General features: G+C 48.1%; 1 long non-coding RNA gene across 2 annotated transcripts in view; it reads right to left on the bottom strand.

The window, feature by feature from the left end:
- LOC119394019 (uncharacterized) overlaps nt 1-14,571 on the bottom strand; it is a 218,210-nt gene that overhangs the window by 2,735 nt on the left and 200,904 nt on the right. For both annotated transcript variants that reach the window (XR_007416064.1, XR_007416063.1), the window contains one exon: nt 8,610-9,770. This is a non-coding gene — a long non-coding RNA (uncharacterized LOC119394019). The remainder of the gene's footprint in view (nt 1-8,609; nt 9,771-14,571) is intronic.

A 14,571-nucleotide genomic window follows, 5' to 3' on the forward strand; every position in this document is an offset into this window, starting at 1 on the left:
TGGCGAAGGCTCGTATATGCTTTCGTCGAATGCCTGCATATGGGCGTGTCCCTGGCACCGTGGGCAAGAGAGGAAGCGAACATATATCCCTATCGCCAGTCCCAGCCGTAGTTATGGGCAACGGGTCTCTCTTTCTCCCTATCACCGTTCGATTTTCTCCATCGCTAGAACGAGAAATATGTGGTGCCCCCTTCGACCTCGCCTCTGTCGGAGGAAAGACATCTCCGAGAGTGCGAAATATGAGACAAGGCTGCCGCGAGCGCATTCGTGGCGCGTATTTCACGCTCTTTCGGAGGAACCGCACGGGGTTTCGCTGCGGACGCTGTCTGACGCGTGAACCAGTCGGTCGTGAAAGGCTGTGGGGTCGCGCGGAATGCAATGCGGGCTGTCGTTTGGGCGAACATGGAACTGAATTTGGAAGAAAAAAAAACTTCGATTTAAGGTTTGATGTATGGCACGTCACTTGTGTGTGTATTATGTAGGCATGTACGTATGTATATATGTATGTACTATCGTGAGCGATATGAAAGGGAACACGCGAGCGCGTGGCGAATAGCCTCATACCCCAACTCGACCGATACTCGCGTGGCGCTGTCAAAAATAAAGTGGAAAGGGTGATGCTTTGCCGCGAATTGTTGTCACTCCAACTACGCGTCTATTTTAAACTCCGCTCGAAATATATGACACAAATAACAGGTTGATATTGTGGCTCCTGTTAAGCGCTCATGCGCAGAACCGATGATCAGCACCGTTTTTTTTAATCATATTTTGATGTATATTGATTTTACGTGTTACACAAACACACGCAAGCAAATGGAAAAATGGTATTTTTGCGCGGAGCTATAGCCGGGTACATTGCTGCGCACTGCTTGGCACATTCGCCTTATACTCGTGAGCGGCCCGTGACGCGCAGTCAGCTGCCGTGTTTTATCAGCAATAGCGAGGCGGGCGTGCCGACACATTAAGTGACCGCTGCACCGTTTTCACTTTATTTCCTGGAGCGGCCGCAGCGAATCGCCCCGCCTAGGGTTAGGCTATTCACCACGCGCTCGCGTGGGGATGGAAAGCAACGCGAACATGCGGCATCTACATTCTCTGCTGTTTCTCATTTATTTTCAAGTGGTTGTAGACACTACGGTGATCAAAAGCCACTGTAGAGTCATCGACGACACAATAAAGAACCATCTAACATTTTTTTGTTCCCGTCAGAATCAGAGCGCGATGAGAACAGCGCGCCGCGCTGTTCGCGTTCGCGTTCGCGCTGTTAGCCACGAATAGACAATACGCGAAATTCATCGTATACATTTCAGTGTGCGAGGCTTTTCACAGAGCGTGTTTGTTCGCCAGGAGGGAGACGCAATGGCACGGTGAAAATACATGAGCATGTTCGAGTGAACGGCTAGCGCTTTTTCGAACGTGACATTCTGCCAGCGATAGCGGTCGTCGCCGGGAACAATTCAATGGTATGTAGTTCGGAAACAGCCCCGAGATCGGACCAAGTAGTTCCAGGCTGCCTCGCCGCTGCTTCGCGATAAAGCACTACTGGTGGCGGCAGCCACAAATTCCAATAATCGGCCCGCGCGCCGGCGTGCAGCAAGCGAGCAAGCAGGCCAGCGAGATAGTATGGCCGCGCATGCGCACTCCGAGGCTCTCGACAGCAGGCAACGAGCCATTAGACGGCTCGCGCATGCACACCGCCACGCGATCGCGAGCTCCAAACTTATGATCGCGACTGTACGCACGCACGCACGCACGCACGCATGTATGTATGTATGTATGTATGTATGTATGTATGTATGTATGTATGTATGTATGTATGTATGCATGTATGCATGTATGTATGTATGTATGTATGTATGTATGTATGTATGTATGTATGTATGTATGTATGTATGTATGTATGTATGTATGTAAAGACCGCAGTGTACTTCAGTAATATACCTTGTCCTTAGCATTCACGTCGTGTTCGTGCGGAAGCGACGGTGGGAAGCGGCGCATGCGCAGCCTGAACAAGAACTCGGTGGAAGATAATACCAGCTGATTTCATTACTGTCGCTTAGGACTCGCGCATGATTCAACTGCAGGAAGGTAATTTTCTGTTTCTTTTCGTTGTAATTGATCCTTTCGAGCAGTTGCTTTACGAACTTCGATTGCCTTCAATTAAACGATACGTTTCTGGGTGCTGTACGCATTACTCAACGCAGTGTGCCACAGGGACGACAACGCGCCTCTGACGTCATCCTGAGCTTCCCCATTAACTCATCCACGCTGTGGATGGTGGGCCCTCTGCGGTTATTTCATTTGTATCTCCGAGGCTGGAGGGAATTCCTACAAGGGACGTAGCCACAGTGCACTTATATCTTGTATGTGCTGGGGACATCAGTCCCGAAGGAAAAAGGTGCTTCGTACTGTGTATTCAAGGACATCCTCTTCGGCGCTTCCTGTGGCATTCCGTGTTCCGCTGGAGGTGGTCTTTCACCTGGCCAGGAAATTGTCTGTAAGGGATACTTCCTCTCTGGGTTTGCAGACCAGGAACTAACGAGAGCCGTGATGAAGGTTCTTCGGAACAGGGCCAGGCGTCATTTGGAACCTCTGCCCGGAGCTTCCTTAAGGCTTGTAACCTTCTGTGTTTTCCAGGTCGTCAGGTATGCCATGAACTTGAGTGGGATACGGATGTAGTCAAGTTAGACAGCCGAGTGGCAGTGTCAAAGCTCGCTCGTTGTGTTGCGGGCCACGCCGTTGCGTTCGATACCTGATTGGTTAAGCCTGATGAGAACGAGCCGTCTGAGAAGCTTGCGACCTGTCGCTGTCAGTGACACTGAGGTTAGTGACCTTAGTGTCGATAGTAACTTTTGGTTTGCCAATATTAGGAATGGAATTGACCACAGAGTGCCTTCATTCGCTTGAGAATCCTCCTGACAGGCAAGCACATTTACTTTTAGAAGTAAAGTTATCGCCTCCAGTGGCAGTAAAATAATTAGCTATGTATAGGCAAAAAAATTTTGTGGGATTAGACATCTCGGAGGCACATACGACAGGCGAGTGGATTCAGGCAAGAGGCTTCTCGAATAGGTGCAAACACTACTAGTCACAAATGCAAGGACGTCACTCCTTGTACATTGCGCACTTGCTGAGCTTGGTACGAAGCTCTACTGTGTAGTTTTCAAATGAAAACCCTAAGTGCTGTTCGAAATAGTGACAGCTAGAGTGGACGATGGCACAGCGACAATAACAAAAATGTTAGGTTTGACGCTACGTAGTTGGCCAGTGAATATACTTGTGAATCACCATAACGCGCGCGAACTTGTGGTCAGGGCCAGAAGAGGTTAGTGCTAATTAACGCTTGCTACCTTAGCTGTTGCAGGCGCACTAACGCTTAGCTTTAGTCAGGCACTCATTCGCTGCGTCGTCAGCCAACCAATCAAATAACTTCCTTAAAGAGGCCCTGCAACACTTTTTCAGCATGGTCAGAAAACGCTGCCGATCGCTAGTAGAGGCTCCTCAGAGCACGGGGGCCAAACAATATAGCGCAGCACGCGGCTTGGAATTTACAAATAATTCTCAAAGTCAGCTAGAAATCGCTCGCTTTTCTCTTAAAAAATGTTGCCTTAAACCCAAATGACCGCACCATAAACCCAAAGGCCACGGCCACTGGCTGATATGAGCATCGTGAGTTGCATAGTTACTGTGGCCGCCGCGTGATGCCACCACGTGCCTGCGCGCTCGCCCGCTATCACGCTGAAGATAAGCCGCACGTTCGAAGAAAAAAAAACAACGAAAATAAAGTGCTCAAGATCATGACGCGCCCTGACGAACGGATGCAGCTTCTTGCCCCCATGTCATGCCCTTCCTGCGTAGCTGTCAGTGCGCTCGCTGATACGAAAGGAGAGAGAAAGCGCTTAAAGCGTGCGACAAATTACTAACTCCGCTCGTACCTGACGGATTCTCAGAAAAAAAAATACGGCAGTCGATTCAGAGGCAATAAACTCCGTTAATAAAGCCATTCGATGGTATGGTTACTAGTAAAAGTGTTGCAGGGCATCTTTAAAGGGGCCCTGCAACACTTTTCGAGCATGCTCAAAAAGCGCTGCCGATCGGTAGTCGAGGCTCCCGAAAACACGCGAGCCAAATATTATAGCGATGCGCACGGCCTGGAATTTACAATAAATTCTCAGTCAGCTGAAAATCGCTCCCTCTTCTCTCGACAAATGATGTATTAGTCCGCAAAATATGACGCGATTGTCGGCAGTTCCACCATTGGCTGATGTTATAATCACGATAACACCCTCATTATTACTTTCGTTGTTAATTTTGAGTTCTATAAGTAGATAATATGTATGTTTATATTCTGTTATCACGTTAAAAACACCGAACAAACATTAATCATAGCACTTCCGGTCTCACCGACAGCTCGTCTGCTCGTAGTTGCGTGGTTCCGTTTTCTTCACCATGCGCAGTGCCGAAAACGTGAATATTTCTGTGCTTTTGACCATCGCCGGTTGCCGCTGAGAGTGGCAGCCGTTCGAGTGTTGCCTCGTCAGCTGGGAACTGCATCGTCGGCACGTTCTCACGACCAACCTAGGCAGGCGTGCAGCATTTCTTCGATAACAATGCTGGCGTCCGGTGATGGCGGCGGTTCGGGGTCGTCTGCCAGTGCCGTCTTACGAGGCGGTGTATCGGAGTATGGGTCGAAACCCATCTCAGCTGTCATTCGTTCCAAACGCGCGCGCAGGTTTGCTTCCATGGTTGGCAGAGCGATGAAAACACTACGGCAGTTCGAGGTGCACGACGCGCAGTTTTCAAGCACGCGCGGGCTCCGCTCCTCCGCTCGACGAGGACACGCGAGCCGACCGGAAGTTGCGCCACAGACCACGTGGTTGCGCCCAGACGTCAGAGAGAAAAAACTGAAGAAAAAAATTCCGCCGGCGCTCTTGGGCGGAGCCTCGCACCTCCGCGCTCCCTCCCTCCTCTCCCTGCCTAGCTTTCCGCGCGCTAGCGGCGTTGAGTAGAGGGAGAAAGCTGCGGAACGTGATTTCTATAATTTGGTAACACCACTTATACTTGACGGATTCGAAAAATTTTTGCGGCATATGACTCGTAAAGAGTCATACGTCAATAATGAGACTATTCCATTGTCACTCAGAAAGGTGTAGCAGGGCCAAGTACAAAAGTACGTAGCTGCAACATTAGCAGCTAATGTTGCAACATAACTGTAACATTAGCAGCGGGGTTGTATGAGTTTCTTGCTTTTGGCACAGAACGGCTTATCAAACATGGTGTGTGTGTGTGTGAGAGAGAAGAAACTTCCATTGACAGAAGGATATGCTATCTTCCTCGTAGGTCGGAGCGCTTAGTTCAGGGCCCCAATGGCTTGCGCCACTCCACGTACCCACTGGATCAGCCGACGCTGCTCCTGAGGCTATGATCTGGTCAGCGCAGTCTCCCAGGAGGAAAATGAGGTGGAAGGAATAGGGGGATAGCCCGGTTGGCGTGAACATTTCCAGGTGCAGTGATACGCTGTGGGCTTCGTTTTCAGTAGGGGCGGTATGAGGGATACTGTGTAAGGTGGGAGAGGTGAAGGATGCAAAGTCAGGAGAATGAAGTAGTCTGAAGCTGCCGTCACCGAACAGCTTCCTCTTGGTCCAGTGATTTGTGTGGTGGTGGGAAGTACATCCGGTTTTGTCCGTAATGTCGTAGCGTTTCAGTGTAGTTCAGTGGTTCTGCTGGTGCGCCGCCTGCAGAGACATGGCCAGAGGGATGGGGACACCCGGCACACACCTTATACTGACATCAAGACAGCCCGCATTGTTGCGCAGGGTGCGTATCGTCTGGACACCTGTACACGCCTGTCTCCGTGGTTATGAACGCGACGATGCGGTAGCTCGAGAGCTCATAAACGTGTTGTCGATACGGTGCATGTTCCTTTTTGTCGGTCGTTGTTGTTTGCCTTGGTTTTCGGCGTTGGACGGGTGAAACGTCAACCGTAGTTGAGTGAAGACAAAATTGCGGCGACAGTCTTTACTTCTACGGCATGCAGAAGGAACGCTTCCACAGGCTCCTTGACTGCCTGGAACGATGATTTCCTGATTTCCACGTGACACTTATGACCGCCTCCATATCTCCATAAAGTGTGAGCAAGACCTTGAAGACAGGACTGACGTCCTTTGTACGTTCCCCATTCGCGGCCCTTTTTCTTTTTTTTTTTTTGAGCGCTACGTGGCGTTCGCGGTCCACAGACCCTGCGGTGACGACGCCTGAGCTCTTCTTCCGGAGCGTACGCGCGGTCATATTGATGACCTCCGGCTTGGCGACACGATCCAGCTCCTGGTTACGCGTTTCGTGTGGCGGCAACGCCGACGCGGTAGTGAAAAATTGATCGAGCAAGACGCGCTCTATATGGCGCGTGCCCATTGTGCCCGTGACCGCGCGCTCGCATCTGCGTCCGCTATACGTACGTGAAGTCCATTATTCAACGCGACGATATCTAGGCGGATACTTCGTTCCATGTTTGTCGTGCAACGCGCTTGCCCTCCGGAAAAGAAAGAGAGAGAGCGCGGAAGACGAGGCCGCTCGAAGGATGTCGCTAAGGAATGGTTTTCCTGGTGCGATGATTCTCTTGCGCACAAGAAAACGATGTTCACGGCAGAATGGGAGCCCGAAAATCGGGGATTTGTTGTATTCGTTGCTTGCTTGAATAAATGAATCACGTTTGACTGGTTGGTTGACGGTCTCGTTGATTGAAAGCCCGTGTTGATAATAGAGGACCTGGAAGGTTTATGCTGAACGACAAGGCGCCAGTAGTTAGCGTCGCAAAAAAGAAGAAAGACAAAAAGAAGCGACTGTGGCTACTGCGCAAAAACGAACTCGCCTTGTAGTCTTGTTTACCTTTCACAATATCCTTCTTTCTTCGGAAAGAAGGATATTGGTCCAAGACCAAGACCAAGGGAGATAAGCTAAATGTGAAAGCTATATAAGCAAAAATACGTGTTCAGTGTAGGACAATTAAGAACACAGTTGAGACAGATGTTATGGGCCAATGGATGCAAGATATGTGAACTCGGAGCTATCGTGCAGGCCAAATGACTTCTCACAAACTGGATCCTGAACACCTTTTTACAACTCTTTTTGCGTGTGTTTATCTATTCGAAGTGCCAAAATCTTTTTTGCTCAGCATCTTTCGAACTCCTTTCTCCTTCCCCATTGCAGGGCAGCATATCGAGCTCGGCCTGTTTAACTTCCCCGTGTTTCGCGCGTGAATTCTCTCACTCAGTTCTATCTTAGGCTTTTATATTGCAGGGCATTTGTATATGATAGAGATGGTTATGGCGTCACAAATTTTTGCGATCTGTGACGTCATGCTGACGTCATATGGTGACGCCATATTGTGATGATTTTTTTGCATCACTCATGTTGACGCCGCGGACGCGGGACGCCGGTCAATTTTCGCGTACGGTTTGCAGTATTTAGCACATAAGAGCGCATAGAACTTGCGCTCGTACCTTTAATATTGTGCACATATGCATGACTGCATGACTGCACGTGCGTGCGGCTTGTGTTTAAATATTCCAAAGTGCGCGATTCCGGAACTTCCGGTCTACGTCACATGCGGGAGAGTCATGTGACCCGAGCAGAAACGTCACAAATGACGTCATAGCGCCGCCAAAACGTGAACGAAAGGGTAACGTTCTGCCTGGCGTTGCGTAAGTATCGCTTTTTAGCCAGTGTCAGTGGTTTGGCACGTGTCACTGGAGGTGGGGCAGCAACTCACGCCGTGCCTCTTCGCGGTTCTCACAATTTTGCCAGCATCACCACAGCCAGAACCAGAGTCGACAGCGACGTGGAGATCTACCAATGACGTCATACGAGACATTTCGGTTCAGGTCACGTGACACTCCCGAATATGACGCCGCCGACCGGAAGTTACACTGCTGCGCTCTTTGGGATGCGGGAGCGCTCGTGCGTGCATTTGCACTGCTCGCCAAAAGCGCCTGTTGAAACTGGCTTCTCTGCAAGTATAGTGTATGTGTGGAGAAGCCCGCTTGTAGTACAAGATTTCTCAGTGGTAATGTTTTCAACATGGTCGCAGTCTGTCCAATGGCGACAGTTACAAACCAAATCATGTAAGAGTCCAGCACTACTATACATGTTATATATCCAGATATACACATGGCCGATCAGTGCAAAGAATATGATGTACGAGCTACCTTTGAACACATACTATGGGAATGCAAGGGATCAATACACAGTAATGAGAACGCGGCCTCCACCGACAACCTTGGCGCTGCTCAGCTCAGCCCTAGACGTGCAACTCTGGACAATCCAGCGGCCATGGAAGGCAAGAACTCCTAGCCAGTGTTGCCAGATGCTACCGGGCTAACAAGCAAATCATCAAAAAAGCCCCCCCCCCCCCAAAAAAAAAAAAAGAAGAACGGCGCGGCTTTCGCGAGGCAGCCTTAAAGCAGCGGAAATTTAATGAAATTTTGCATTCTTGAAAATATTTTAATTATAATAAAAAATGTCACTCAAATACCGAAGGGGTGTTGAAAAAAATCACTTCAATTATTTTGTACAGCGAAAGTACGCGCAACTATGAACGAAAGCACACTTACCTTTTAACATTGTCTACAGGGTAGCCTCCTTTAGGTTGAATTCACGTCTGCCAGCGCATGATTAACGTTACTTGTTGATTCCCCCAACATATGTTTGACTTCAACGCTCAACTACCCAAGGTCACCGACAAACGCGCTATTGGTGCACGTCATGATCACTAAAATGTATTTGCTGGAAAAATGCAAATAAGTCCAGAAGACGCGACAGGCAGCTGGAAAATTGTACAAGCGGAAGTGGCACCTCTCCTCCTAGCCGACACCTAGGCGGGACCCAGTCCGCAAACACGCCGGATACGAAATGTTTTTCTGTCTGTCTGTTACTGATGTCGAATGTACGAGATAATTGCGACAGTTTGGGTCTATAAAGAGGAACCCTCAATGTGCCTTGTGATATATACCTTGTGTACAGCTCTAGCGGAAATACTTCGCATTTCCTCTAAACCCGGTTTTTGGCAATAGTGCGGCCACTGAATACGTTGCCGTTGCAGAGTTAAGCTAAATACTTACAGCACGAGTGCGCGGTGCAAATAATATCTATTCATTATTTTACTTAGACATAAGCTAACCGAAGGTTTTTATAAGAGGCGTTTGAGCTAAAAACGTCTATTGAGTACAAAAAGCGTACAAAAAGTGTACAGACAAGCTAAGTCTGTACACGTTTCACGTTGCCGTGTTACCGGCATACCGGATGGAATCTGCGCATGCGCGAACCTTTACGGAGCGTAGACTTGCTTTCACGGAACGTAAACTACTCGCAAAATACATTTTACGTTTACGACCATATCTCGCGAATTCACCTTTGTTCTTGGCTACTCGCGATATCCGCCTTACGGAAACTCCAGCTGCCGGTCAAAATAAGCCGAAGTGTGAGCGCCAAGTACGACCACGTTGTTTGAGCGACCGAAGCTAGAGTGACCTAGAGTACTGAAGGTGTAAACGTGAGAGGCCTAAATCCCCCGAGAGGCCGGTTAGGTGGTGCCATCTGGCGAGGCCGAGATCAACCAGGCGAGCACAAAATTGTTATTGCTGAAATATTGTCACGGGCATGGAAAGGTCACTCTTGCACGGGCGCCGCATTGACACCGAATGGATGAAGACGACGACGACCTTGTTGTTGTGGGGCAGAGTCTGGAGCTGCCTTTTGACCTGCATTCCTGTGCACTGTGTGCACAATCAATCAATCAATCAATCAATCAATCAATCAATCAATCAATCAATCAATCAATCAATCAATCAATCAATCAATCAATCAATCAATTGATTGATTACCCAATTAATCAAACGAATCTGATCAATTAGCTAATCAGAACCGTTACAACGCCGGCTGGGGACAATCGCCCGTTGGACGGTAGTGATAAACCGTTACAACGCCGGCTGGGGACAATCGCCCGTTGGACGGTAGTGATAATCTGTGTTTGAACAAATTTTCAGACCGATGCCTTGCGGAGCGTATAGATTCGCCTAGCATCGCTTGCGAAGTGGGACGCCAAACAACTACATTGTATGCGCCTCACCACCCTGCTGGTGGCAAACGCGGTGGCTAACGACTTCTTTATATCTATGCAAATAAAAACAACAAGAAAAAACACCAGAACCAGTGGGATACTCAACATAATTCGGGCATTTTAGAACGCGGTCGGGTGTTTTTTATTTTGCCTTTTGTGAGTGCAAATTTTAAACTAGCGGAGCTTTAGGAAACGAAGGAAGAAGAAAAAAAAAACGAGCTCTTCATGAGCGCCATCGAAACTGACGACAATGACGAAAACGACGTCGTTATGTCGTTAGAGAGCGACGACTGAGACACTTTTTGCGTCGTTTCAAATTCGTTCAGACGTGCCAGATTTTTCTTCCTTCCAACGAGCAGACGCGACAGCGCAGCTTCTGGTAACGATACATTTGTACATCTGCACAATGTCTGACTCAGGCAGGTCTGCGTTTCTTCTGATGTTCAGTTTCGTCTGCATTAACCATCGCCGTATGTTCACACTGGCACTTTCTTTAGATGCGAAAGCATGAGAAGGGGCCATCTTTAAGACCGGAGCTATCTATCTAGCATTTCGACGGAGGGGAAATGCTATGGGCCCGTGTACTGTGCGATGTCAGTGCACGTCAAAGAACTTCAGATGGTCGAACTTATCCGTGAGTCACTTTGGGACGTTAAACCCCCAAAACTATCTATCTATCTATCTATCTATCTATCTATCTATCTATCTATCTATCTATCTATCTATCTATCTATCTATCTATCTATCTATCTATCTATCTATCTATCTATCTATCTATCTATCTATCTATCTATCTATCTATCTATCTATCTATCTATCTATCTATCTATCTATCTATCTATCTATCTATCTATCTATCTATCTATCTATCTATCTATCTATCTATCTATCTATCTATCTATCTATCTATCTATCTATCTATCTATCTATCTATCTATCTGATCAATCAATAAATAAATCGTCTGTCCGTGCGTCCACGGAACGCTGGCGTGATACACATTCTGGCGCACACCGTATCCACGCGGTATAGTGCAGCTCCTCAAGCGTCAGTCCTGGGCAGCCGCGCCCAGCCGTTGACGGATGCTATTCTGGACACTGTCGAATTTCGCCATATTGTCAAACTTCGTAATGGCGGTATATTAGGCCAATCAGAGAGGCCCCTCTGGGGCAATCAGAGTTGACCGATGGCGGGATTTCGACAACAGTGGCGAAACATGACAGTGTCCGAAATAGCACGCCAGGCCAGGCCAGGCCACGACACACGCGCAATCCTCGTCTTCTTTGTCCTTTTATGGAGGCCGCCGGATTCAACGGCCTTTTCCGCAACATGTCAACATGCTTAAATGTGACTGCTGACGCGAGGGGCGGCTTCCGAGATCGCACGCACTGTTGACAACCTAGAAATGTGCTTATCACCAGCGCGCTCGATTTGGCACAACTTCAGAAGGCAGCGGCGTTGACACTTCGGAGGTGGATGAATGCGAGTCGGCACCAATGGGCTCGCACTCTTGGCTGACGTCATCATCCCCGCTGTTGATACAGTGCCCTAGAATATACTGTATATGTCCTAGGCACTGTACCGCTGGAGAACGTGAACGAGACTGTTTCTTTAGTCGTGTTCGCACTCGGCTGTCACACTTCGGTCATCTGGGCGGGGCCTCTACAGTCTCCAGATTTGCCTCGCAGGCGCCGAAAGTAACAATAAGGAGTCACTGGTCATCTGATGAAATAACAGCGATATAGTATACACAAACGGTGTTTAAGAATGGCTTTCTGAATGAGAAAGCGGCGAATAGAGGGGCAAATAAAGTTGTGCATTCATTCGTTCATGATTAAATCAGCAAAATGAGAAAGAAAGAAAAAGGAAGAAAGGGGAGAAAATGTGGACAGCTTGCACGAGTGATGAAAGGCTAGACTAACTGCGGAGCTTGTGGCCGACTTAGATTATTAGCAAGGGCTTAATTAACGTGGTGTTAATTGGATAGATCCTAATTAACAAGCTCTTAATTAGCAAGGTCCTATCTATCTCTCTCTGTTCCTGTCTAGTTCTTCTCTCCTTTCTTTTCCGTTTATTTGTTCCGTACTTTTATATAGCTTTTTTTCAGAAGACACACGCTGGGATAGGAACATTGCACATCCATCGTGTCAACCTCAATGGGGGTGCTGGCCACAGACCTTATTATCCGCCAAACTACTAGGCGATACAGAAAAATGTGCTATGTCTCTCCTCATTTGTCGAATGTACGTCCCCAGGAGCAAACTTTATTTATATATAAAGTATCCTGACCGGAGGTGAAGAAGAGGACAAAGAGCGCGCGTCGGCCCAGTTATTGCGTTGCACGCGCTAAGCCCAGCTTAGTTCTCTGGTCACGCAAAACGGCGGAACGAAAAGCCTTAACAGCTCCGCTTTAAAGGAAAGGAAAAAAATAAATATAAAGAAGCGTTATTTCATCAGCGTGTACGAACGACCTATTCGCTCTTATTTTGGCAACAACTCGTATATACGTACAAGTTCATTCCGTTTACGTCGATTCGTGACCGATTGCTGCACAATCTCGGCAGTTCAGAGCTCAATTCATCACCGTCATGCATTGCAGACAAGATGGATGTTGTGGTCGGTGGTTAATGGGAATACTTTCTGGGACAATGTGAAGGCGAACTACATACGCATCATTTTTTATCCGCTAAACTATACAAGCGAGGGAAAGGGACCCTACTGAGGCAAACCGTTTTTTTAAGGGCTTTTTTATATCTGTGCTGCTTGTATTAGGTACAGACGGGTCCACTGTTAAAGGGAACACTTGCGTGCAGGACATGATTGGATTTTGCTCTCTTGCAAAAACATAGTGGCTTAGATGTGCATAAAACTACTGGTGGTTGACAGTTCTGCCTCTTTTTGACAGACTCGTGCAGTGCATGAACAGTGTTTCCCTGTACACTTGCTGTTAGAGGGCCAGCAATATGAAAGGTGCTCATTGGAGTGTTCCCTTTAACAGTGGACCGCACTGTAAATGCCGCTAACACGACCGCACTACTCTCTACCGTTCTCCTCTCCCTACTTCCCACTCTGCTCCCTTTCCCTTATTCCAGTTACATCGAGAGCGACGTCGAGAAGTGATGGATAAATTTATGATAGTTTCGACGAATAAAAACAAGGCCATTCCGCCCTGCAAAGGTGGATGACAAGCATGTCTGTGATCGAAAATCGTGCTTACAGGCATGGTACTCTCGTGTTTTCGCCGCATTCTCCGATTCGCGACACGTGTGATACCGTCTGGCCTGCTGGTTACGGGCCTTTCGGGCATGATCTTCGGTGGTGTTTGCCGCGCGCCGCCGTCGGTACTAGTTCGCGTCGTTGCGCTTTGTAAGCGAGCTGCTCTTCAGGAGTCCTAACCACTCGTGTTCTTCCTGTCGCAACTCATGCTCAACGATACCAAACCAGGATTTTGCGTAGCCTGGACGAGACAAACCTCTTCGCCTCCTCACAGTGGGTGGCAAGTATAGATAGCTTGAACGTGACGTCATGCACGCAGCTTCTGAACGTACTGGCACTCCACTATGGTGTCTTTGACGACAAACGAGTTTTGGTTGAACTGCTTCAATGTGATGACGACGTGGCAGCTAGGAACGTCTCGGTGCGTGAACAACGAAATAACTTTCGTGTGTCGTTTTGATAACATTAATGTGACGTCGCAAACGTCGCATCCCCCCATGCTGGTGCTCCAACACGGCGGTTTCAGTGACGTCAATGCAAGCAATCTGTAAGCTGTGTATACTCCATTTCATACGTCAGGTGCAACGCTATGGAAGTTAGCGAGACTTCTTGCAGTAGATGCGTTCGCAACAAGAAATAGTTCAGTGATTTTGCCACCCGTAATGCGATTTTTTTTGTTATTAAGCTGAGTAATAAATGAAGATGCTCTGTGTCTTAGAAATTGAAAACAAGCCATTTATAAAGTTGTCAAAAGCTTGTCCTGAATCGCTTAGCGTCTCTTTTCGTTCTTGGTGCTCCATTTGTAGCCCTTCGCGAAGCCTCACGCGCACTCTCGTGCTTGGCTCACATGAGCGTTTACAACGACGAAATCCAAGCTTGATACGGGCGGACTTACACATGTTGCTGACCGAACTTCTTGCATAGCTTCCACAGCGTTGCACCTGATTTATTAAACGGAGTATTGCATTGGGTGATTTCCTAGATTTCCTCTAGCTGCATCAGATGTCAGCACATGCCTTACTGGTTTGCTACGGCGCCTCATAGAGGGTGGCATCTTCACGTCTCGGAGCCTCGGGAGTTTTTGAGTGCGGGCACGAAGATCTTATTTTACCCTAGCCATACATAAGCTAAACTGTAAAAAGGTTAAGGTCGTGCCCATTAATGGGACACCGCTTCGACACTATAGAGAGCATTCCGTATATAAGGCTAAACAGCAACAATATAAAACCCGTGCGGCAGAATA

The sequence above is a fragment of the Rhipicephalus sanguineus genome, chromosome 5 (genome assembly GCF_013339695.2).
Source record: "Rhipicephalus sanguineus isolate Rsan-2018 chromosome 5, BIME_Rsan_1.4, whole genome shotgun sequence".
NCBI lineage: Eukaryota > Metazoa > Arthropoda > Arachnida > Ixodida > Ixodidae > Rhipicephalus > Rhipicephalus sanguineus.